Source organism: Chinchilla lanigera, unplaced genomic scaffold (genome assembly GCF_000276665.1).
Source record: "Chinchilla lanigera isolate Chin_1 unplaced genomic scaffold, ChiLan1.0 scaffold00088, whole genome shotgun sequence".
Classification (NCBI taxonomy): Eukaryota; Metazoa; Chordata; class Mammalia; order Rodentia; family Chinchillidae; genus Chinchilla; species Chinchilla lanigera.
The window spans coordinates 8519868-8530278 of NW_004955489.1; positions in this window are offsets into that span (position 1 = coordinate 8519868).

Consider the following 10411-nt stretch of genomic DNA (forward strand, 5'->3'; position numbering starts at 1 on the left):
GGCATGCAGGAAAACACAAAGAAAATTTAGAAAATGCACGGTAATCCTTGACCCAGAGATAGCCACCGTTCACATGGTGTGCTCAGCAAATCGCAGCCTTCTTTTGTCCCTATATTCACACCAGCTTCCTGGCTTTCTGCCAGCTCCAGGGCAGCAGGCCTGTGGGCTCTGCTGTACACCAGTCTGGCAGAGAGAAGCAGAAGTTAAAACAATCCTGCCACCTGCTGCCCAACCTGCTTTCCTAAGCAGCTTTTTTTGACTCTTTCAAGCTCCTTTTCTTTTACAAATCTCTGTCATGGGTATTTTTCTAATTATAAAGGTAATATATGCTTGATACAAAATGCAAACACCAGAGAAGAAATTAAAAGATGAAAGTTTCCCTTCCATCACCGCATTCTCCAAAGGTACCCATTCTGACCTGCTTGTGTATCCTTACAGGTCTTCTATGTGTTTGAATTAGTATATATGACTCATTCATTCATTCATTCATTCAAAAATATGTCTTTAGGGCCTCTTGTTTGTCAGTTTAGATGCTGGGGCCTATAGCTGTAATCAAAACAGCATGTCTTCCCTTTCTAAGCTTACATTGTAGTGCAAGAAGACACATGCCTGAACAAATGAATGGGGGATCTGTATTACGCAAGGCAATGATAGGGAGAAAATAAGGCACGGTAAGAGACCTGGAGAGTTCTCCATAGGTGGAGAGGGGCCGCTATTTTATAGAGAGTAGAAAAGGAAAGACACACAGAGAAAGTGATATTAGGGCAGGCCCCTCAAGGAAGTGAATGACTAATAACTGTGTCTTTCTGGCCCAAGAGCAAAGGCCTGGGCCACAAACGTATTTTAGAGACATCAAGAGACTTGTGTGGTGGAAGCAGAGTGACTAGAGAGGGAGAAAAAACAGAAGACAGGGTCACAGAGATAACAGGGTATAGGGATGTAGTTTGATGTGACTACAGCCATCTTGGTTGTAACCACCATTTGCCTGCTGGGTGACCCTGACACACATCCCAATCCCTATAGAACAAAGAGTCATTAAAACAGTAAGTTGAATGTGTTGTGCTGGTCACTGACACTCAGTTTTTTAACCGACATCAGATACACTAACATTTTTTGAGAAAGGCAAGATATATTCTGGTTGGCCATGGACCACTTTTGTCTGGCTTAGAATAAATCTTTCTCCTGCTTCGGAGTATTGGGATTTTCCTGTCTTGCTATTGTTCAAGATATGCTTCTGCCCATAAGATCCTCTTGCACTTCTCTGCAATTCTGCATCTGTCTGCCTCTTTCTTTGGTTTCATGTCAACTTCCAAATTCTACCTCTGGTCCTTATACACTGGGATCAGGTTTTTCCAAAATACAGGGGTAGGGTGGGCATAGCTAAGCCCTAGAACTGAAGGGGTGAAGAGGAGAAATCTTTCCCTGGGCTCTGTGACAGTTGGAACTATGGAGGAAAAGATCCCATAGAAGCAGCCACTGGAATGTTTTGAGTAGAGAAGAGTAGAGACATGACTTAATTTCACATTTCTCTGCCTGCTGTGTTGAGAAAGGACTTAAGCAGATAAAGCAGAACCAGGGAAATAACCACGGATGGAAAGCAGAGATCTGAGGCCTGAGACATTCCCATGTTTAAAGGTCAGGAAGACCAGGGGGAATGAGCTCAGTAGACCAGAGCATGGCCAGTGAGGAAGGGAAAACACCGAGAGAGGAGATGTTGGTTTAAAAGAAAGGGAAGAGACTGTGGTCAGGAAGAGGGAGTGATTCACTGTCTTTGACGCTGCCAATGGGCCAAGTAAATGGTATAAAAATTGCCTATTTGACATGGAGATATGGAGCTCATTGGGTGAGCGTGGAAGTCCTTGGAAACCTTGACATGGAGTGTGGGAGCAAAATCTGCCTATAGTGGGCTCAAGAGAGAATGGCGGTAGAAATGAGACACTGCAAAAGTCTGGGAAAGAGAATGGGAATAGAATGAGAGTAAAAGAACTCCAGTCATAGAGCAGTTCTTCCAAAAGTGTGACTCTCAAAGGAGAATGGGGTGGGGTGGAGAGCTGCTACTTTACAGGAGACTAAAGGGACATGATAAATTAATATAGTGGGTAGATATCAGAGTAAAAAGTTTGTCAAAAGTGTGTGGAATAATTTGATAAATAGGAACTTTGGCCATTAATTTATTATATCAATGTTAAATGTCTTGGATGTGATAATGACATTACACGTTTGCGGAAGAATATTCTTGTTCTCAGGGGACATATGCTGCAGTATTTAGGGGTAAAGTGCCATTAAAATGTCTGTAACTTGCCGAGCATAGTAGCACATGCCTGCAATCGCAGTACTCTAGGAGGCTTAGGCAGGAGGATCACAGATTCAAGCCCAGCAACATAGAAGTCCTTTACTTAAAACAAAAAATAAAAAAGACTAGGGATGTAGCTCAATGTGAAGGCCATGGGTTCATCCCCAGTACCCGGTAACAAAAATAGACTGCAATTTACTTTCAAGCATGTTCTAGAATTTAAACACATATACACACACAGCAAATGTATCAAAATGCTAAAAATTTTAAGTGAAATCAAATTATCTTATAGCACCTGATCCAGGATACAGGATACTGCTTAAAAATACACATTATTTCTGGGCCACTTCTACTCTCTCTTTTTCCATTTGCATATTATAACAAATATATATTTTATTATTAAATCTTTAAAGTGTCTTTTAAATTTATAAAAGTAAAATCTGGTCATTGGAAACCTTCCCTCAATCAAAAATACCTCCTCAAATATTCCAGAAGTATAAAATGAAGACCCTTTTCTTCTTCTGTTTTTCAGAGCCCCTATCCACTGCCAGCAGCTTTGTGTGTGTGTGTGTACGTGTGTGTGTGTGTGTGTGTGTGTGTGTGTTATACATATTGCTCTGTATCCCATTTTATTTTCATTCAATATCATAGCACAGAGATCTTTCACTGTAGGGTGACACAGATCAACATCCTGCTTTTTATCACTCTGCAGGAGTCCAGCAAAAGATACGTCATAATTTACTTATCCATTTCTCTATTAATAGATATTTCCATTGTCTCACATGTTTTAAACAAAAAGTGGTTCAAGAACCCAAGTTTTTCTTATAGAGTAAATGAAAACAAATGCTACCCAAGGTGGGAAGGGTAATAAAAACACATTTATGTTTTATGCCTAATAAAAAGGGATTAGGTGAGCCACAGTCCTCGCTTGACTGCCATTACATCCACGATGATGTATGCCCTTAGGGGACACTAGATATAACTCTGAGTGAAGTTCAACATTAATTTTTTAGCTCTACAAATTGCTTAAGGGGCATAGGCCGGGAGGTGTGCAGAGCAAGGACAGGATATTCAGATTTGTGTCACAGCAAAAAAAAAAAAAAAAACCACTGTCTTCTCAGCCAGTCAATGAAATAAACAACTAGAAACTGTCGACATCATATGGATCTTCTGAAGGCTTTCTTGTCTCTGCATTTTTTTTTTAACTTTAATAACTCATCTGATGATAGGCACAAAGTAGGTTGGAAATTCCTATCAGTGCAACTATTTTTCCAGGAATTACTAATAAGCTCTTTTCTTATATGGCCTTGGGGGAAGTGATTTATCTGATTGGAAAATTTGAGAACAAACTGGACAGGCTTAGTTTTAAAAATTACGGGTAAACAATGGAATTTTCCCTCTGCACCAGAACGTAAGATGGCCAAAGGATTTCAATGGTTGCTTTCACGTCATTCAGGCTTCTCCCCAGCATTCATACAGTGTGAGGATTTTTTGTTGTTGTGAAGCAAAAATAAAACAAAGATAAATAAAATAAAAACAAAATTAAAGTTTAACACCATCTTTAAACCCATGCTTTTGAACAGAAAAACAAGAGAAAGTTTTCTAAATCATCTAAAGGGTTCAAACTTTCATCACAGTAGAATTTTGATTTTTTTTATTACCCTTCTTTCACCTAAGTCAAGAACCTTTGAGGTACTTCTCAAACGGAATATCAGCAGTGCATGCGTGCGTGCATGTGTGTGTGTGTGTCTGTGTGTGTGACTGTGTGTGTCTGTGTGTGTGTGTCTGTGTGTGTCTGTGTGTTGGATTTCCATTTCAAAGATGAAGTTAATGGTTTTGGTCTTTTCAGCTCTGCATTTGGAAAGCTTTAGTGTAAATAGGATTCTGCAATTTCTCCAGCATCTTTCTTCATCTAGTCTAAGGGAATTCAGAGGAGTCACAGTATGGGAAGTCCCCCAGGAGTTGCTTATGATCTGCACCACTGATAACAGTTCTTTCTCAGCAATGGCCGTGAGAATAAGATGGACATAAATTCTATTTCACTTTAATAATTAGTAAACTTCACTGTCAATAATTAATAAATTCTGTTCATGATAATTGCTTTGTCTTGGTCCAAGTTGATGGGATCAGCCATATTTTCCTTTAAATTACAATGATTACCTGGTTGGTGTTGCTAGAAGCTGGTTAGTATGTTACTATGTTTCTGGAAGTAAAATTCAGCCATGCTCTAGGCTCTGGGTCCCACCCTCAGAATTATAAAAATGGGGGGGAATATGTGGCTTCTCAGTAAGGCATGAAAGGAGGGACAATGACAGAACCTCCTGAGAACGGACTAGTTGAGGCCAAGAGAATTCCAATCATTGAAATCACTAAGAAAGTGTCAACAAATTCCACACTTAGTTATTTTCTAATGAATTGAGCTTACAAACTACAACCCAAAACATACATTTGGATTCTGTTATTCTGTGCATTACCTTTAAAAATAAGAATTGTTTATATTTGTTTTGCTCTAAGAATAAAATGCTTAAGGAGAATCTGGGCATCATATCAAACACCTATTTTATGGCCACCATAATTATGTCAGTGCTAAATCTTGATACAAGATGTAGCTGGGCTCAATGTGTCCCCCAATACGTGTGTCCTCTCAGAACCACAGAATGTGATCTTATTTGAAATAGGGTCATTGTCACTATGGGTCATATTAGACTAGAGTGGGTCCTAAATCCAGTGACGGAAATCCTTTCAAAAACGTCATATGAAGACGAACACATTCAGATTTTCCTTCAGCATCTCTAAAGGAATCAACTGTGCTAACACCTTAAATTCAAACTTCTGACCTCCAGAACTGTAAGAAAATCAACTTCTGTTGTTTTAAGTCTCCCAGCCTGTGATGATTTGTTAACCACAGCCTCAGGAAATGAATGCATAAGGTGAGACCTTATGGGAGAATACTAATGCCTGGTGAATAAGCCACATCCACGTTAACCCTGGTCCCATTCCTGCACTCGCCTAATGCTTGCCACTTGAAGATACTTCTGCAGCCTACCAACATTCTTTCTCCACCTACCCCACCCTCATGAAGGCAACTCTACGTTGGAATGTACATTGATACTAGAATCATTCAGGGTCCATGGAGATTCTGCTTTCTCAGAATCCAAGTAGAGTTTCATAGTCCCTTGATGCCCTGATCATCCCATATACATCAAACAAGTAGAGCAATGTCAAGAAACCTTGCATTCTTTCTGTAAATGCATCAGAATGAATACAGCCCTCTGTGCAGCTGGCATTTCAGTGTCTTTTTCTGCTCTTCCATTCATACTGAAAAAGCCATCAGGAAGACTAGAAACTAGGCCTCCACCCTGCCAAAAAAAAGTCAAGCCCTGCACTTAAGAAATAGTAATGGGGATGTGGTACTGGATTTATGAAATGAACTGGAGGGTAACATTCTCAGGCTTTGTTGATTAACTGACTAGTGGATATTGTCAAATGATAAAGAGGACAGGTTAAAAAATTACATTTCCTTAGCTAGGGTGCCTGAGATTATATGATAATATTACAGGACAAAGAGGAGGAGGAAGTTGATGGGGAAGACAGGGATGTAACTAAAATATTCTGCTCTTAGATTAAGCATGTAGCTTTAAAACAGATTTTGTTCTCATCGTTTTATTTCTGACATAAAGGGGAGATTCTTTCCAAAGTGACTTTTGAAATCTGTAAAGAAATTTCACAGGAATTAGCTTGAGGGTTTAGATCTAGGATGTCGAATGAATGCCCATCCAATTGATTTCGCTAGGAATGCTGAGTTTGTGAAATCCAGATTTCTGCTTTTCACTGTGTCACTGATGTGATCCCTGGCATGAGAAATAGCACAGCGAAAATAGCCACTGTGAGTTCACTTCGCATATTTCAGCTTCACTTCCCCCATGTATCACTTAGATATGATGTATTACCGAATTTATAAAATTATTGTGACAACTTAATGTGGTAATAAAAGGTTGAACCTTCTGGAATCCTCATTTGTATAGGTAAAAACCAATCAAATATCAGTAGTGCTTATGGGTCAACCTATACACACATGCAGCACAATTCATTTAATAAACATGAGCAGTGATTATTCAGAAGATAGATGTTCCAACTCGAGCTCCATGGACCAGCTGTGTGACTTTGATTATTCCAGTCCTCTGGATCCCATTGAGAAGGGCGAGCCACCTGGAGACTAGCTGATCCTTATGCTTTCTTTGCTTTCCGTGTCGGGTGTTAATTTTTCCGAAGACGGAGTTAGATAGTACTTGAGGGCAGAGATCTTTGTCTCCTTTGTTCAATGCTATTTTTTAGTGCTTAGAACAATCTGTTCTAGGCACATAGGAAGGGTACAATTAATCCTCGAAAGGGAATAATTAAATGAAGGCTGAGTCAAGGCCAGAGAGGAGGCAATTAAATCCTGATAGTTTGGGTACTTTTTGCCTTTCCTCCTCATGGGTCTGTGGAGATCAAGTTGAACTGAAGTGTTTTAGATTCAGTCAATAATGAGTACTGATTGACTTCACAAGGTAATTACTCCCTCTGCACTTTATTTCTTTTTTTTTTTTTTTGGAGAAGATACCTAGAGTTGCTGTTTTCACAGAAGAGTGAGCTACTCGACTTTTTTCTGATTCAGTAAGCTTTTAGCTACCCTACTTACTTTATCCATTCATCTGTTGATGGACATATAAAGAAAGATAAACTTGAATCATTTGTAGGAAAATAGATGCACCTTGAGACCATAATGTTAAGTGAAGTAAATCAGACACACAAGCTTAAATATCACAAGGTTTCTCTTATATGAAAAATCCAAAATATAAATAAAGAGTAAAATAAAAAGTAGAAGACTAGGTGTGGTGGCACACACCTGTAATCCCAGCTCTTGGGAGGCTGAGGCAGGAGGATCATTATGAGTTTGAGGCCAGCCTGGGCTACATAGTGAGTTCAAGGCTAGCCTGAACTACATAGAGAGACCCTGTGTCAAAAAAACAAGGGATATAATAGGCAACTGGGAGACAGATATTTTGCAAATGAGATGGGGACCAACAGATGTAGGGAGGGGGAAGAAGGAGAGGAAAAGGGGACCTAAAAAGAATTAAGATGTGTAATGTACATGTACCATCTCGCCACAATGAATGTAATCATTAAAAAAAAAAAAGAATGTAATCATTATATGCTGCTAATGATATGTACTAATAAAAAACAAAAAGTAAAATGAGAATAATAAATAGTATTAACAACATAATTTATATGATTTATATAAATAAATAATAAATAAGTATTAAGGGGAAAACGTTGAAATGATGCTTGAATCTCTGGTTGGAGAGGTAGTGATGACCTGCCATAAATCTTGCGGAAAAATCTGTGGAGAAAAAGAATACTGCTTACAAAGATAGGAAAGTAAATCTTGCATGTGTAGAGAAACATAGTGTTATTAAGGATCTGTGTTACATTTCAAAAACAGTTTTGATGCCGTTTTCATACTACATTTAATAGAAAGGTTGTGAATTATTTTGACAAGCCTTCTTTCTGTACTACTTTGAAGTAAGTGGCTGATGGTAAAATAACCCAAAATAATAAATGAGAATTCTTTCTATAGCAAAGATCCCCAAACCATTATTTGACATGATTTAAGTCAATAAACTGTTACAAGATTAAATATGACATCTGCTTTTTTAAAAAGTGACAACTCTTGTTTTTTTAGCAGAATACAAAATATGGTAGAAAACTTTATGACTGTGATAGATTTGAGGTCAAATATAATTCCCCCCCAGGAATCAAACAGAAAACAAATCAGTTCTGTATCCACCTACTGTCCTATGGCACCATACTACCATTTCCATTGTATTTTATTTCTTTCTGGAAAGACATAAGACAGATTATGTGAGAACAGATGGTACAGTGTCTGGGAGGAAAGAAGGACCTATCAGCCTTCCCCACAACCTGTAAGCATTACTATAAAAGGAATGTTGAGGAATGGTTTTCTGTGTTTTTTTGTTTAGGAACATAATTTTATTATTTTAATTTAAAACTTATTATAAATTGATATATAATACTTGTAATTATTTACAGAGTACACCATTGTAACTCAAAAATGTATACAGTGTGTAATGACCAAGTCAGGATAATTAGCATTTCCATCTGCTCAAATATTATCATTTCTATGTGTTGTGAACCCTTGAATTCTCCGCTAGTTATTTTAAGTGTAGAATAAATGTTCTAGATTAAACTTGCCCTGCTGTGCTATAGGACGTTAGAACTACTCCCCTCTCAACTTCGCTTTGGTGCTCACCACTTTCCTTCTTCCTTCTCCCTCATTTCTAGTGGTATCTATTCTGTTCTCTACTTTTATGTGATCAATACTTTTTAGCTTCCACACGAGTGAGAACATGAGGTATTGGTCTTTCTGTGCCTGGCTTGATTTATTCCACATTATTTCCTCTAGTTCCATCCATCTTACCACAAATGTCAGGATTTCTTTTTTTTTTTTTTTTGTACTAGGAATCGAGCTCAGGACCCTGCACTTTCCCTGGCCCAGGATTTCATCTTTTATAGATCAATAAAATTCCATTTTGTATATGTACCACATTTTTAACCCACTCATGCTTTGATATTCACCTTGGTTGATTACATACCTTGAATAGAATGAATATTATAGCAGTACACATAGGAGTACAGTTACCTCTTTGACCTCAGGGTTTTATTTCCTTTAGATATATTCCCCATAGTGGGGTTGCGTCCTTGCCAGTAGATATTTTCTATCTTTTTGTTAATACCCATTCTTACTGGAACGAGGTGCTATCTCAGTATGGCTTTGATTTGCATTTTCTTGATAATTAGCGGTGGTGAGCATTTTTTTGTTTACTTTTTGGCCCTTTGTATATCTTCTTGTGAGCAGTGACTATTTATATGATTTGCCCATTTTTAATTGGATTTTTTTGCTGATGAAATAAGTTCCTTATACTTTTTTTATTTTAACCCCTTGTTAGATGAATAATTTAACCAATGTTTCCTATCATTCTGTAGGCTGTCTCCTGACTCTGTTGATTGTTTCTTTTGCTATATTATTAGTTTGATATTATCTTATTTGTCTAGTTTTTCTCTTGTTGCTCTGTCATGGGATCTAAAAACTGCCCATTCCAATGTAATAAGGTACTTCCTCTGTGGTTTTATGCAGTAGTTTCATAGTTTGGGATTTTAAATGTAAGTTCCTGATTCATTTTGAGTTGATTTTTGTATAAGATGTACCAATAAAGAACTGGCTAAAAAATTTTAAAAGTGCTCCTATTCACAATATGTACAGAAAATCTAGGAATCTAATTAGTAAAGTCAAAGATATTTACAATGAAAATTATAAAACACTGATGAAATAAATCATAGAGGACACAAAATCAAGAATCCCACTATTATGGATTTCCAGAATTAACATTAATATTGTTAAAATGTCTATACTATCCAAATGATCATCAGATTCAAAGAAATCTCCATTAAAATACCAATGGCATTCTTCACTTAAGAAAATGATCACAGAATTCATAATGAACACTGTAGTGGATTGATAACCGGTGGCCAGCTTATAACCCCCAGGTGAACTGAGTAAGCGTGGCGCTGGGTATGGGAGGCCCACACGGGGACTGTTGCCAGCAGCATAAGAGGCAGACCTGGAGAAGAAGAAGGAGACTTTTGGGAGCTGAGAGAAGCTGTTGGGAGCTGATAGAAGCTGTGGGGAGCTGTTGGTTGTTCTGGAGGAGCTCGTCATGCTGGCTTTCCTGATGAACTTGGCTGTTTTCATCCTCTGAGGAGCTCGGGACCTGGCTGGCACTGACAATGACTTCGGTTCGCTTTGGGAGAGCTCTGGTCCTCACTGTGAGCATCACTTCCTGGCTCCAGAGCGGAAGATGGTGCACAGCCGGCCTCCTGGAAAAGCTTGCTGTGTTGGCTTCCCTGATGGGAACTCGGCCATCTTGATCATCAGAGGAGCTCGGGACCTCACTGTTGCTGAGGATGTCTGTGGTACCTTTTGGGGGAGCTGTGGTTCTTCTGAGCATCACTTTCTAGCTCCAGTACAGATCCCTCAGCCTGCTAACACAGATCCTT